Here is a 13,224-nt window from a genome sequence, read left to right as displayed (position 1 = left end):
CGGACGCACAGGCTCAGTGGCCATGGCTCACGGGCCCAGCCGCTTCGCGGCATGTGGGATCTTCCCGGACCGGGGCACGAACCCGTGTCACCTGCATCGGCAGGCGGACTCTCAACCACTGTGCCACCGGGAAGCCCTACCATCTTCATCTTTAAATGGAGCTAACAATAGTATCTACCACATACTGTTTTATAAAAATTAAGTGGACTAATTCATGTAATATGCTATGGTAGAATATGGCTGATAGTAAGCACTCAGTAATTGTTGGTTTTCATTATTATATCGATAACTTTGCTTTCATACATGTGTAACAATTTCCCTTTCACAAATGGAAAAAATCAGTCCCAGAAAAATTCATAAAGATTACTAGTATTAGCCTTACATTACCAGAGAAACAACCTATTTTCTCAGGCTGACCTAATAGAATTCCTGGTATGTTTATTGTATTTCTGGAATATAGCCATTTTTTTTTTCAAAATCATTCTTTCCTCTCATCCTTCTTCCTTTTGAATTGTCTCTGAAACTTATTCTGAGTAGTGGACTGCTTGTGGTTCATCTAAAATTAGCCTGTCTCCAAAAATTTCTCATGGCAAGAAAAAAAAAGAATTTGTAACCATGTATGGTAATGGATGGTAACCAGATTTATTTTGGTGCTCACTCCTCAGTGTATACATACAAATGTCTAATCATTATGTTGTACACTTGAAACTAATATGTTATATGTCAATTATATCTCAATAAAAATGAATAGATATAAATAAATAAAACCAGCTTGGACTGCAGGTAAAAATAAAATAAAATAAGCTTATATCTCTTCTGGGAACAGAAGAGCTGAAGAGGATTTCAGCTGTGTCGGTATGAAAATTCCACAGGGTCAAGGAGATCCCTGAGAGCTTTATTAGCTCAGAGTTCCTGTCCATCAAAATGGCACATCTCCCCAGAATCCCCCAACACCTCACCCATGGCCTGTTGATGCATTTGTTTCCAATGTCTCCTTGACACATTGTCTATTAGGAACTCACACAATATGGTCTTGCAAATTGTTTAATTAGTTAGCTGAGCAGAAAATGTGGTAGCAAGATATAAGGAGAAGGCAAATTAAGAAACACGAGGAATAAAGGAACAGAGAATGAAGACAGGATGTTCTGAATGGCTACTGGATTGAGTCAACAAGTGGGAATACAAATCAGGGTGATGATGGAAACTGCACATTTCTTGAAGCTTTGTTTTTATTCGCTTTTGAAATCAAAATGCCTCCTAGGGTAGATTAGTTATTGTTAAAAAAAATGTTAGAGATGCACAGTGTAGAGATTACACTCAACAGCACTGTTTTATAAATTTCAAAGTTGCTAAGAGAATAGATCTTAATTGTTCTCACCACAAAAAGAAAGGATAATCATGTAAGTTGATAGAGGTGGTAGCTACACTATGGTGGTGATCATAATGTAATATATAAATGTATCGAATCAACATGTTGTACATCATAAATTCACACAATGTTATATGTCAGTTAGATCTTGTTGCCGAACCCAGGTTTGGCTACTTGCTGCACGACAGGCCAATAAGTTGAGTGACAGGGTGTTGAGGCAAGAAAAGCAACTTTATTCAAGAAAGCCACATCAGCTAAGTGAGAAGGTGGTGGACGAGTGTCTTTAAGAATCATCTTAACATCTGGTTGCAGGCAAAGGACTTTTAAAGGCAGTGTGAGGGAGGGGGCTGAAGGGTGTGTGATCAGCTTGTGTACAGTTCTCAGATTGGTTAGCATCAAGGTGAAGTCTCCAGAGTCAACAATCTTCTGGTTTCAACTGATCTGGTGTTTACGTGCTTGAGGTCAGCAGTTTTCACCTGGAGTGGGTCTTCTTCCTATAAAAACAACTTAGGAATGTGTGTCAGGCCTTTATCTGTATCTTTCAGGGAACTGGGAGCTTAGTAACTGCTGTGTTACTGGTTTAGAGTCAAAATTGTTACCAACAGCTACTCTGTGTTTCTACATCTTCACGTTTCTAATTATTAACTCTTGCGTCAGCCTTTTAAGACTCAGGGGAGGCCTGGGAGACTAACGCTAAAGCCTTTTACTTTAAAAGACCGGGACACAGGCTTGTATAAGGTTTCAATCTCAATTAAAAAAAAAAAAACTAGACACAAGCATGTTTACAGAGACATCAAAAATTATATTTAAAGTTAATGCAGTTTATACAATGGAAAGAACATAAGTTTGGAAATTAGACATAGATTAAAATCCTCACTTTCTTATATTTCATTTACTTGGACAACTTAAAATTTCTGTATCTGATATCCAGATCTAAAACACTGGGACATTTAGCTCCCCTTTAGGACTGTTGTCAGAAATGAATAGGCAATAATATGTAAAACTGATAATAGTAAAACACTAGTTTCTTAAAAATAGAAACTGTTGGTTGAGCTCTTACTCTGTGCCCATTCCTTTATGTAAATATGTACAGTGTCTAGAATATAGATGACGTACAACAGATAGTTGCTTCTATTAGTTAAATACTAAAAATTTTTAAGAGTAATTTTAGGAAAAAGTATAATTCAGATTACATCAGTTTCACCTCTTGCATATATCAACTCTAAACTATTTAGAATCTTAATTCAGGCCCTCATCAGTAATCACGCAGATGACTAAGTGGCTGGCTCGGGTGTCTGTCCCTTTAGGCCCTTGTTCTTCCCATCCTTCACCTCTGGTAGAGCAGGGTCTTTAAGAATGAAAGCACATTATGTTACTTCAAAAATACTATGACATAAAGAGGCAATCAACATCAGCATGGAAAAATTGTGTGTTGTTTTGTGTGTCCTCTTCTTGGAGGAATATCAGGACCTAGGGTCTATAGGTTTTGCTGGCCTTGACCACAAGAAATGATACAGTATAAACCAGGGATCCTGAGGAAATAGAAAGAATGAGATATGGAATAAGGAAGACATATCAGTGATAAAAGGACTTATGATTTGTCATCTGAGACTGACTGTGTGTCTGAAGGTGATTATGATTGGCTGTAGACAAGACTGAGTCCTTCCTGGTTAATGTCCTGGACTTACACACAGTAGTAGACTGTGTAACATACAATGGCCAGCTTGCGTTTGTGGGGTCTCTCCCTCGGGATTGTTGAACTCTGGTGTGGTAACTAACTACCTGAATCAAATTACAGTTGTTAGAAACCGTTAGAAGAATGGTGCATAGTATTAGTTGTAAATATAGTCTGAGAAGATATAATCCTATGACCCTCTTTGGAAGAGAGGAACCTGAACGAGACAGATATCTTAGCACTAAGACAGCTGTAGGATCATTTAGACAGTGATCTTAGCACTAGGACAGCTGTAGAAGTATAGGTTTTCTATCTAGAAAGCCAGCCAACACTATGCCTTTTTATATAAGTTTATTAGGATGATGATGTATATAGAGAATTTTCTGCATGAAATATTAGGAAAGGAAGCCTATGGTGAATAATGCCAAGACTCCACTAAGGATATTTCAGTGTCTCATTCCTGTAGAAAGAAAGAAACAGCATGTAGGCCATGGTAGAGTTAATAGAAAGATGGATTGTGCCCCACCCACCAAGGAACGAGGCTTTCAGTCTTAGAAAGGAAATAGAATAAGCAACCCAGACTCTCCACAGTGTCCTCAGATTGTAGAAATCCAGGGCACATGTAGCAGGTGCTTGGCTTCAGAGACCAACATGAAATGTTCCAGAGACTGAAAAGAAGATTATGGAGACTTTAGAGGCTTTCTCTCGGATTGTGGTAGACAGGTTAAAGTGCTCTAAAGTAAGTTTTCGATGGAGTAGAAAATGCCCCAAATGTGTTCTCAACCCAAGTTGTTTTCGATATTGTGTCTAAAGCTAATTTTGATAAAGGCATTGGGAACAAAGGGGGCTAAGGAAACCCACTGAAACTTGCAAAATAGAGAACCGACAAAAGAAAGAAAGACTAACGGCTGCACACCAGACAGCTTCCAGTCTTATGATTGCATTTAAGGGCATCATCACTTTGCCAGTGGCGATGGAGAGGTGGTATTGAGTGCGGTATGAGGATGCAGAGATATACCAGTGATCTTCCTCCAAAGTCATGAGAATTCTGCTTCTGCTCCATACATGACAGAAACTATCTATAACTCATTCAGGTACCTTCTCAGTGTCAAGATTTGTGAAGACTTTGATATTTTACCCTACTTTAACTGCTAAGTTAGTATCCCACGGTTTCATGGATGCTGATAGAAGACATGAAACTCCTGAGTCAGACGCAAAGAACTTAATCGCTCAGAGCAACAGCAGCAGCCAGAGTATAATCATTTCTCCCGCTGGTCCCTAAGCACAATTCCCAGTGTGTCCTATGAATAGAGTAAGGTGATCCCTAAATATTAAGTAGGTTGCATTAAATGTTGGGCTTAGGGAAAGGAAATCTTCTATAAGCTATACCAAGAATGCTTGGTTTTTGCTTTGGATAGACACCATAGCTACCTTCCAAGGCTGTTCACTGTATAAACATCCTAGAAACGACAGTCTGGAGATAATGGCAGTCAGTGCTTCTCCTCGCAATTTATGCAGAAACACAAAAGATCCATGGAGAGTTTTTCCCTATCAATATCTACCTCTTAGTTCTATACCATTTTGTATTCTGGCACTTTCTGGTGAATACCCCACTGTTTTGGTCACTCTAACCATCAGAGGCTGGGAGCGAATCCACTCAATTTACCTCATAAGTATTGTTGGTATTAAGGCTACTACCAACGGGACTCCAAGCAGTAGGATGACGTAAACCTGTAGGATCACTCTTAGCCATGTACACCGGGCTCTAGACGCAACCAAATGAACAACTCTTATAAACCATCAGGCTCTATCTTAGATGGAGAATGACTTTCTTCTTATTTTTCTTTATTGACCTTCCCACCTTGTCTAATGTTCTAATCCAGGTACAGTAGATGGTTTTGTGATTACACAGAAATTGCCTTGACTTGCAAGGACAAAGTCTTGGTAATTCTGTTTTCAGTATCAAACTTGGACAATCAGTTGAATCTGACCCGAATGTCTTCCAGGGCCAAGATACTGTTATCAGTCACTTCAGATAAATCAGGAACACGTTTTGTACCACCATTTCTAATTGGATGACTCACATTATGGGGATAATTATCCACAGGTTGCACATAAATAACAAATTAGTTACGTATCTGGGAGGATCGTGGTTTGCCTCATTTTGGAGAAGTCTCCACAGTCGTTTGACAGCTACATGATTTACTGGTGTTATTTCCTCCAACACTTGAAAGTCTCTTATGGCCATTCCTAAGGTGCAAACTACCATGTTTTCAGGGCAGAGGCACGTTAATGCTTGGCTTCTAAACAGAAGTACAATTCCTTAGATCCACCTGGTTCCCTGGAAAGAATGTTTTCTGAGGGACTGTTTGACAGCAGTCAATCCAACCTATTCTTTGTGTCTGTGCCAACAGCGGGGTGGTATTCATCTATTGCATGAAACCACTGAATAAGAGCTATGGAAAGGGGGGGAAGCGACATCTGAGGTGTTGCCAACAACTGCTATTGTTTTGTATGGGAAATACAGGAGCCAAGGCCATGCATCCCCTGTTGTTTTCAGTAGTCTTTACAGTGAGTTTAAGCAGAATGGCATTCGAATCATGGTCGGAGCCATGCAATAGGAGATGGAAGTCAGTTAAATTTAGAGCACTCGCCACTGCTTGTAAGCAGAACCCCAGGGTGGTTTTCTTCATGAGCAAGGATGTAATGATTCTGAAGACAAAGATCATTAATGTTCCTCCCCTCACAGTATCTCCCAGAGTCTGAGATATTCTCTGGGGGCTTAGGTGTTACTCTTCCTTCTTTGCCATAAAATTGCTGTGTCCCATTTCAGGAGCTATAACTTCACCCTTTGCTTAATTATCACCTACTTGTACCCAAACCTTTCATCCATAGGGGTCAGGTTCATAAGAGGCAAGGACATTTTTATTAAACTTACAACATCCATATGTATCCTATTCTGGTCGGCATGGACCACAATAGAGGGACTTGGTGAGTACTGACTACTGAATAGTAATAGTACTAGTAGTGTCCTACTGACAAATGGCCATTGTCCTTCTGACCTAGGAATATAACAATCTAGGAAGAGTATGCCCGTGGTGAATTAGAATAGAGTTTGAGTCCCTTGAGCCTCATTTGACCAGGCTACTTCTTACGGGGTATATTAACTAGTCTGGCTTGGTGATGACATTTGGGGAAAGAAAAAGCACTATGGTCAAGAATGGACAGGTTAGAATGGAGCTATTCATAATAAGTCTATGTAACCCACCTTCTTGATCCTGATCAGTACCCAGGAAGTGGCCAAATGAGATGATCACTTGCTGGGTTCAGCCACATGCGTTCAGTGATTAAACTCTCTGACTAAAATTGCGGACCTGGAGTTGTAGAGGAAGAGACAGAATCATTTTGAGTTGAATTTTGAGGACGTTCTAATCCCTTACAATACCTGATGTCTGTGGATAGTGCAGAGTATGGAAAATCAATTGAATACGTTGATTATCAGCCTGTTGTTGAGTGGCTTTCATGATAAAGGTATTCCACTATCAGACTGTAAGTATTCTTGGTTCAAAAAGCCAAAAATACAACAGTGGTACAGACCGAACTTGAACAGCAGCTCTGCAACCGGAACGTGTGTCAGTGGTGGTGAGGCTGTACTGATTACTCCAATCGGGTGTCCCCAGTAGAGGATTTGCTGGGAATGGGCAGGACTCAATGTAATGTGGCCTTTCTCCACCTCAGAAACAGTCATGAAGTGTAGGACATGATGATGGATTCAGGCCACAATGGTGACACTCTGAGTGCTAAACATTCAATTAGCAGCTTCATTACTGTCAACCTTATGAGTGAATGACTCTTAACATGGGCATTTACATGAGGGACCTAGATGTTTTGATAAGGAACAGCTATTTATGTCCATAATACAGTACCCCAAAGAGGGTTGTTTTTAATCTGCCAATTTGTAGGAATGTACAAGCACCTAACACAAAAATTCCTAGTATAAATTCAGTTGTGAAATCAACCAAAACACTACGTTGCATTGTGCCAAAGGACTCACCCACAAGGTCCATTTAGCTTCTCTTTCCTACTGTGAACTATGCCCAAACCCCGTTAGCTGGATTTGGGCACTCCCTCCTTCCAAGAGCCGAGGTAGGATTGTGACTTGAGCATCAGTAGCCAGCAAAGCCAGTGAAATTTGACTCTTTCCACTCCCTGAAATACCCCAGCATGCTTGAATCTGGTTTCCCTTTGGGGACAGGGAACCTTTGGCCCAATCACTAATTCTCTTTCTCATTAAAATGCCTGAGTTGGAGGTAGAGGTGGAGAAAAAGATCAGGGGATGTACACAAGGAAAACTACTCCTTACCTTTAAAATTAGGGTCACCTTTATCATCAGGTTTAAGTGGTATGATGGTAGCTTGGGATTCAAATAAATGAATTGCCAATATTTTCAGCCTGCTCATAGGTCTTTGTTAAGTATTGTATTCCTAATGACTGACACAATCTCATTCAGCCTTGGAGGACATATTCAGTGACCACAGCCAAAGTACTGCTGTTGGGTATGCTTGGTTTGTGTGCTTTAGCCAAGCTAGCTTAACTCATAGAGCAGCAAGTTTTAAAGCAGTTCATCTTAATCGGAGGCATTTTCTGCTCCATTGTCATAATAATAGCCTTACAGTTGCATCTCGTTTTAATATAGGGGTTAGGGAATTTTTCCAGAGTAGTGGGGGTTACTTCAAGGATTCCAAAAATTTCTTTGGGTCGGTGATTTATTTTCCAGTGGGTCATGTTCCTCAAATCCAATCAGGACAGTAAAAGCATGAATACTAGTCAATTACTCATCTGTAGATTCCCACAATAGTGCTTCTATCTCGGGGAAATCTCCCTAAGTGGGCCAAAGCTGTTTTCTAGTAGTCAGTACCCACTGAAAAACAAACAGACTACTGGAGACCCTTTACTCTTGTCTTCAAATGATTCTAAGGCTGGCATGATAGACCACAAGAGCAGCTGAGCCAGGAGATGGCACAGCTGTTGCTGCTTTTTCTTCACAAGCCTTACATACTCTACCCCAGCATCATTTACCATGGGAGCTTACCAAAGTATTATTGATTTGGCTTGTTAATGCCTATAGGGGTCATAAATGCCCTGCTTTTCACGTTCAGTGAATGTACAAATGTCTATAACTGTGGTCAGAAAGTGTTAGAACAGTCTGCCTGTCCTGGGTTAGTCTTAGTTGTTTCAGTGGGATGGACCGGAGGCTGCCTGTCAGAATAGAGAGAAAATTGCCTTTCCCAGAGGAGAGTCAGCAACAACCAGGGTGCCATTTGGGCAGGTGACCTCGTATCTATTCCCCTATCCTTAGCCTGAGACCACCTCCCCACTTCCTCCAAATTTAACAGGCAATAAACTGAAGAGCCATTTTTTTGCCCCATAAATGATATTATTTGGTCTACATTTTTGCTACGGATAAATCTCATTTATCTGCCTGTGTGGCCATTAGCTTCCTTTCCAGAGAGCTACGTCTATGTTAGGATCCCATTCTCATCACCAAAACTGTCAAGATCTATGAAGGTCTCAGATTTTACCCTACTTGTAATCTAAGAAGTTAGCTTACCACAGTTTTATGGATGCTTGTGGGTTAGAGACAAAGAATTTATTCCTCACAGTGACAGCAGTAGCCAGCATATTAGCATTTCCTTGTGACAGTTCCCCAAGCCCAAATTCCCACAGTGTGGTGCATAGACATCCAGGTGACACCTGCATCCAGAGTGGGTTGCATAAGGGGAGAGTAACCCAGGACTCAGAAAATCTGAATCTTTAATAATGGGCAGAAAGCATGCCTGCTTTGTGCTCCATAGAAAGTATCTCTACCTTGTAAGGCTGTGAATAAACCTGCACTTTGCTTCAGAGAGAAACACAATATCTTCCAAGGGTGTTTGCTACATAAACATCATTTAAACCATAGTCCAGAACAAAGACACTCAGTGCCTCTACTTAGAAGACATGTAGAAATGTGAGTGACCTATAAAGAATTGTCTGCCAACATTCAAAACTTAAGTGTTGAGAACCCATTGCATTTGAGCTCTTATTAAAGGCATTGAGAATATGGTGGTGACTCATTTAGACACAATTTTTGCCTTCATGGAATTTTTACTTTAAAGATAATGGTGGTGGTAGTGGCGGTGTTGCGGCTTGTGTGTGTGTGTTGTGTGGAGTGACATAATAAAAGAGAACAAGTGAATCCGTATTTATATACATGGCAATGCGGATTGATAAGGAGGTTTTCACATAGCAAGTAAACAGAACTGTTACTAAGCCCCTAACTGACTAGTGCTTCCTGCAGTTTGGCATGACGGCAAGCACCAGAAAATGCAGCTACACACTGAGGTAAGATCTCAGGAATTGCTACCTGAAGAAAAGATTTTACTTTAAAGACAGAAGTTAGCAAACTATAGGGAAAAGACTTTATATCTAGAAGACCGTTTCAGGTATCTGGAATTTGCCATTTGTAGCCAGAACCTGGAACCAAGCAGAAAAGTAATGGCTTCATGAAACTTTTCTACCTAATTACAGACACGGGCCTGGCAAGAGAATGGGGGAGGTAATAAGCCACCCTAAACTGGTTTCAGCCTGCTCACATTATTTAATAAAGCTCCCCTTCAGAGAAATGCATGAGGGGGTAAAGGAGCGTGGGAAGGAGAAATCATTAACACCTAAAGGATCAATTCCCAGTGACCCAGTCTTGAACCACTTTCTCTTCTGCATTGACTCCCATGGATCATAATGCAGAAACTTTTGAGGTTAAGACTGTGGAACCTGGGACACTGTTTTCTATGGATAGGAATTTGGCTGACTAATGCTAATGGCTGCAGTGTAGACAAGCAGAGACTAAAATGATGAGCAGGAAAATATTTCTGTCCAAAGTAGACAACAGCTCCCCACTTGGGTGTCAGAAAATCATCCCTGTGTGAATGACCAGTAATGAAATGAGATGAACATCTCCATGGAAGATGCTAGATCTTCCCTGGTTACAAGAGAAAGATGGTAACCCTCAATCCCTCCCTCTTCATCAAGGTTAGAGCCAATAATATTCTCTTTTACAATGGCACATGGGTTCCATCAAGAAAAAGATAGCTGGCCAAGAAGGGGATTCTCAAGCTCCTTCACTCCCTCTGTTCTTCCTTAACTACCCCTGGTAGAGTTGAGGAGATTTCGGCATAATAATACAATGGATTTGTGTTATGAGAGGTGATAATTCCTGGTGATGGAGGAGTCTGATTGCTTGGTAAAAACTAACTGAAAAAAACTAAGAATACAAGGTTAGCAGCTTTCCTGGTTTTGGCAATATGGGTGAAACAGTGAGATGAAGTCAGAGCTCTAGAGCAAGGAGAGAGGGTACAAGGGAAGTAGGGAGGGCAAGATGACACAATGAAGGACCTCTGGGCAGCCATCTAAGGGCAGTCAGATTGGAACTTTAAACAAATGTTTTCCGCCATGAATCATGTCTTAACCACCATAACTTCAATGCCTAGAACTATTTTACTAATAGTTGACTACAACAGAACAACCATTCCAGCAGACTTAGGAAACACTTTGGTCTCATTGGTATGAGAGACTTATTTTATTTTAGGCTGCACAGCCTGTGGGATCTTAGTTGCCACACCAGGGATTGAACCTGGGCTACATCAGTGAAAGCTCCGAGTCCTAGCCACTGGACCACCAGGGAATTCCCAAGAGATTTTTATTTTAAAATGCTTTTTCATACTCAGGATGGTTCACGATTATACATCTTTACATTATCCCTGCTTCATGTTTCCAGGATTCCATGTCTTTCACATTATCTTCACTTTACAGTTCTGAAACGTAATATAAATGTAATAAAATATAAATGTATTATTCCAATAGCTTTCCTTTAGAACAAAGTCCATAACATAGCCTAGCATGTAAGGCACTCTGGCCTATTGCCCTTGTCTTGTTCTCGTCTCAATTCCTGCCACTTTCTTCTTCACACTTTATATTCCAGCAATATTAAATGGATACTGGTTGATACCAATATTACTTATCCCTAAACTTCCCCAGAGTTCACAAAAAGAGGGCTTGGCCTTCTTTAGTACAATCTTCTCTGCAAAAGCTTCTTTGGTCCTCACAGGTAGAACTATTCATGTATCTTCTTTGCTAAGTTTCTGTCTTATTTATTCTTAGATTATTGATTTTACATTGTTTTAACATTGTTGTTTCAGTTTTTTTCTTATAAGGGCCTTGAGACTTTTGAGGAAAGATGCTGTGTCTTATTCAGTTTTATTTCTATGATGCCTATATTTTTACTGGTGAATGATATTTTGGATTGATTTGAACTTTTGATCAAGATCTACTAGTAATCAAACATTACTTTTTGCGACATTTCTATATGCTCTGAATGGAGAAGTGTAACTCTGATATGTAAATCATATACCTCATTCTAATGAAATTAACACTATATATTGGTTAAAAAAAAAATCAGGAGACAATTACAACTGAAAAGAGACCATAATTGTCAAATAAAATTGAAACAACCTAAAAGATGCAATATTACACTTTAGAGTAAATAATTGAACATAGCACTTTCAAAATATAATAAAAGCAAGTTTCATTCATGTTATTACTCTCTATTAAGATAATAAAGCCCATTTTGAACAAAAATAAGGAAAATTTTATTAATAGTTGACTACATCAGAGCAATGATTCAAGTAGACATCGGAAACTGCTTTGGCCTAATTAGTACAAGAGATTTCTATTTTAAAATGCATCGTCATACTCAAAATAGCTATTTACTCATTTCTTCATAATATATACTAAGGTAAGCCCTGACCTCCATTAACATCAAAATCAGTGAATAGAAACACTGACAAACATTTTTCCTGCCATTTAAGCAAAACGGCATCTTATTTCCTCTTAATTCTGTGAGACACCCACACAACAAACGTGTACTTTGAATGCTGATTGAGCTAAATAACATAAGATGGGCAAACTTACAACTTATTTCAAAATGAGGCAAAGTATTGGCACTTAATTGAAATGTTTTTAGATTATTTGTGGAATTAAGAAGACACTCAAGTCAGCAATAGGCAAAGCTGCAACAATTGGCTAAGGAAAGCAGAAGACAGTTAATGTAGGCGGTATCAGTTTTAAGTCGAAGTCCATCAAAGCCAATGAACTCATGCCAAAATTAAGTACAAATACACAGTGCATACATTAAATAAATTGTTTCTGAAAAGGAAAAGTAATCGGTGTCAGCTGGACTATTGAGAGAAAAAAATACTGGTGAAAACAGGGCTCAAGGATGATAGAATTTGGATAACAATAGGGAAAGGATACTTTTAAAAGAATTAACTGCATGTACATATAAAACAAATGATGAATTAGCTTGACAGAAGATATATGTAGCTAGGATAGAATTGATATTGCAAAGTTATGGTAGTCATCTGTAATTTTTTTACTGAAATCTTATGAAAGAATTGTTAGTAAGATTATTCTAGCAGCAAAATGCACAATGGACTGCCATAAAAACAGACTGGCATATAGACAAAAGAAGATAAATGAGTAAAGCTCATGCAATAATACACAAGGAAATGAGGCAAAAGCAGTGGTAATGGGAACAGAAAGAAAGGGCAAATGTAAAAGACATCCCAAATTAAGAAATTATTGAATCAACATAACTGACAAAACTATGAGATTTGGAGAATTAAAGAGAGGAAAGAATCAGATGCCTAAAAATGCTTACTTTATTAAAACATAAAAATGAAAGCAGTATAATGAGTAGTACAAATAGGAAGAAGTACAACTCTTGGTCATTTAACAAATAGAGGTTTGTACCTGTTGCCTGCAAACTGATTAGAGACAAGAATATAGGACTAAATTCTGAATCTGGAAACTCTTCTTCACTTCTCACAAAATGTTTAGTGATGATCACACTAAAGTAAAATGGAAAGTCCATGAGTTTTTGAAATATTTTGGTATCTCGCTATAGCTGTATTATTGTTGTACAAAGAACTAATGTGATCTTCAGCATTTTTCCTAGAAATAAAAGGTCTCAACAAAATTCTTAGTAAATGCACACTTAGGAACTTTCTTTTATAAGAATCCGGTGGGGCGGGGCTTCCCTGGTGGCGCAGTGGTTGAGAGTCCGCCTGCCAATGCAAGGGAC

The sequence above is a fragment of the Neophocaena asiaeorientalis genome, unplaced genomic scaffold, assembly GCF_003031525.2.
Source record: "Neophocaena asiaeorientalis asiaeorientalis breed wild unplaced genomic scaffold, Neophocaena_asiaeorientalis_V1.1 scaffold65, whole genome shotgun sequence".
Lineage (NCBI taxonomy): Eukaryota > Metazoa > Chordata > Mammalia > Artiodactyla > Phocoenidae > Neophocaena > Neophocaena asiaeorientalis.
Note: the sequence above shows the minus strand (reverse complement) of the source record.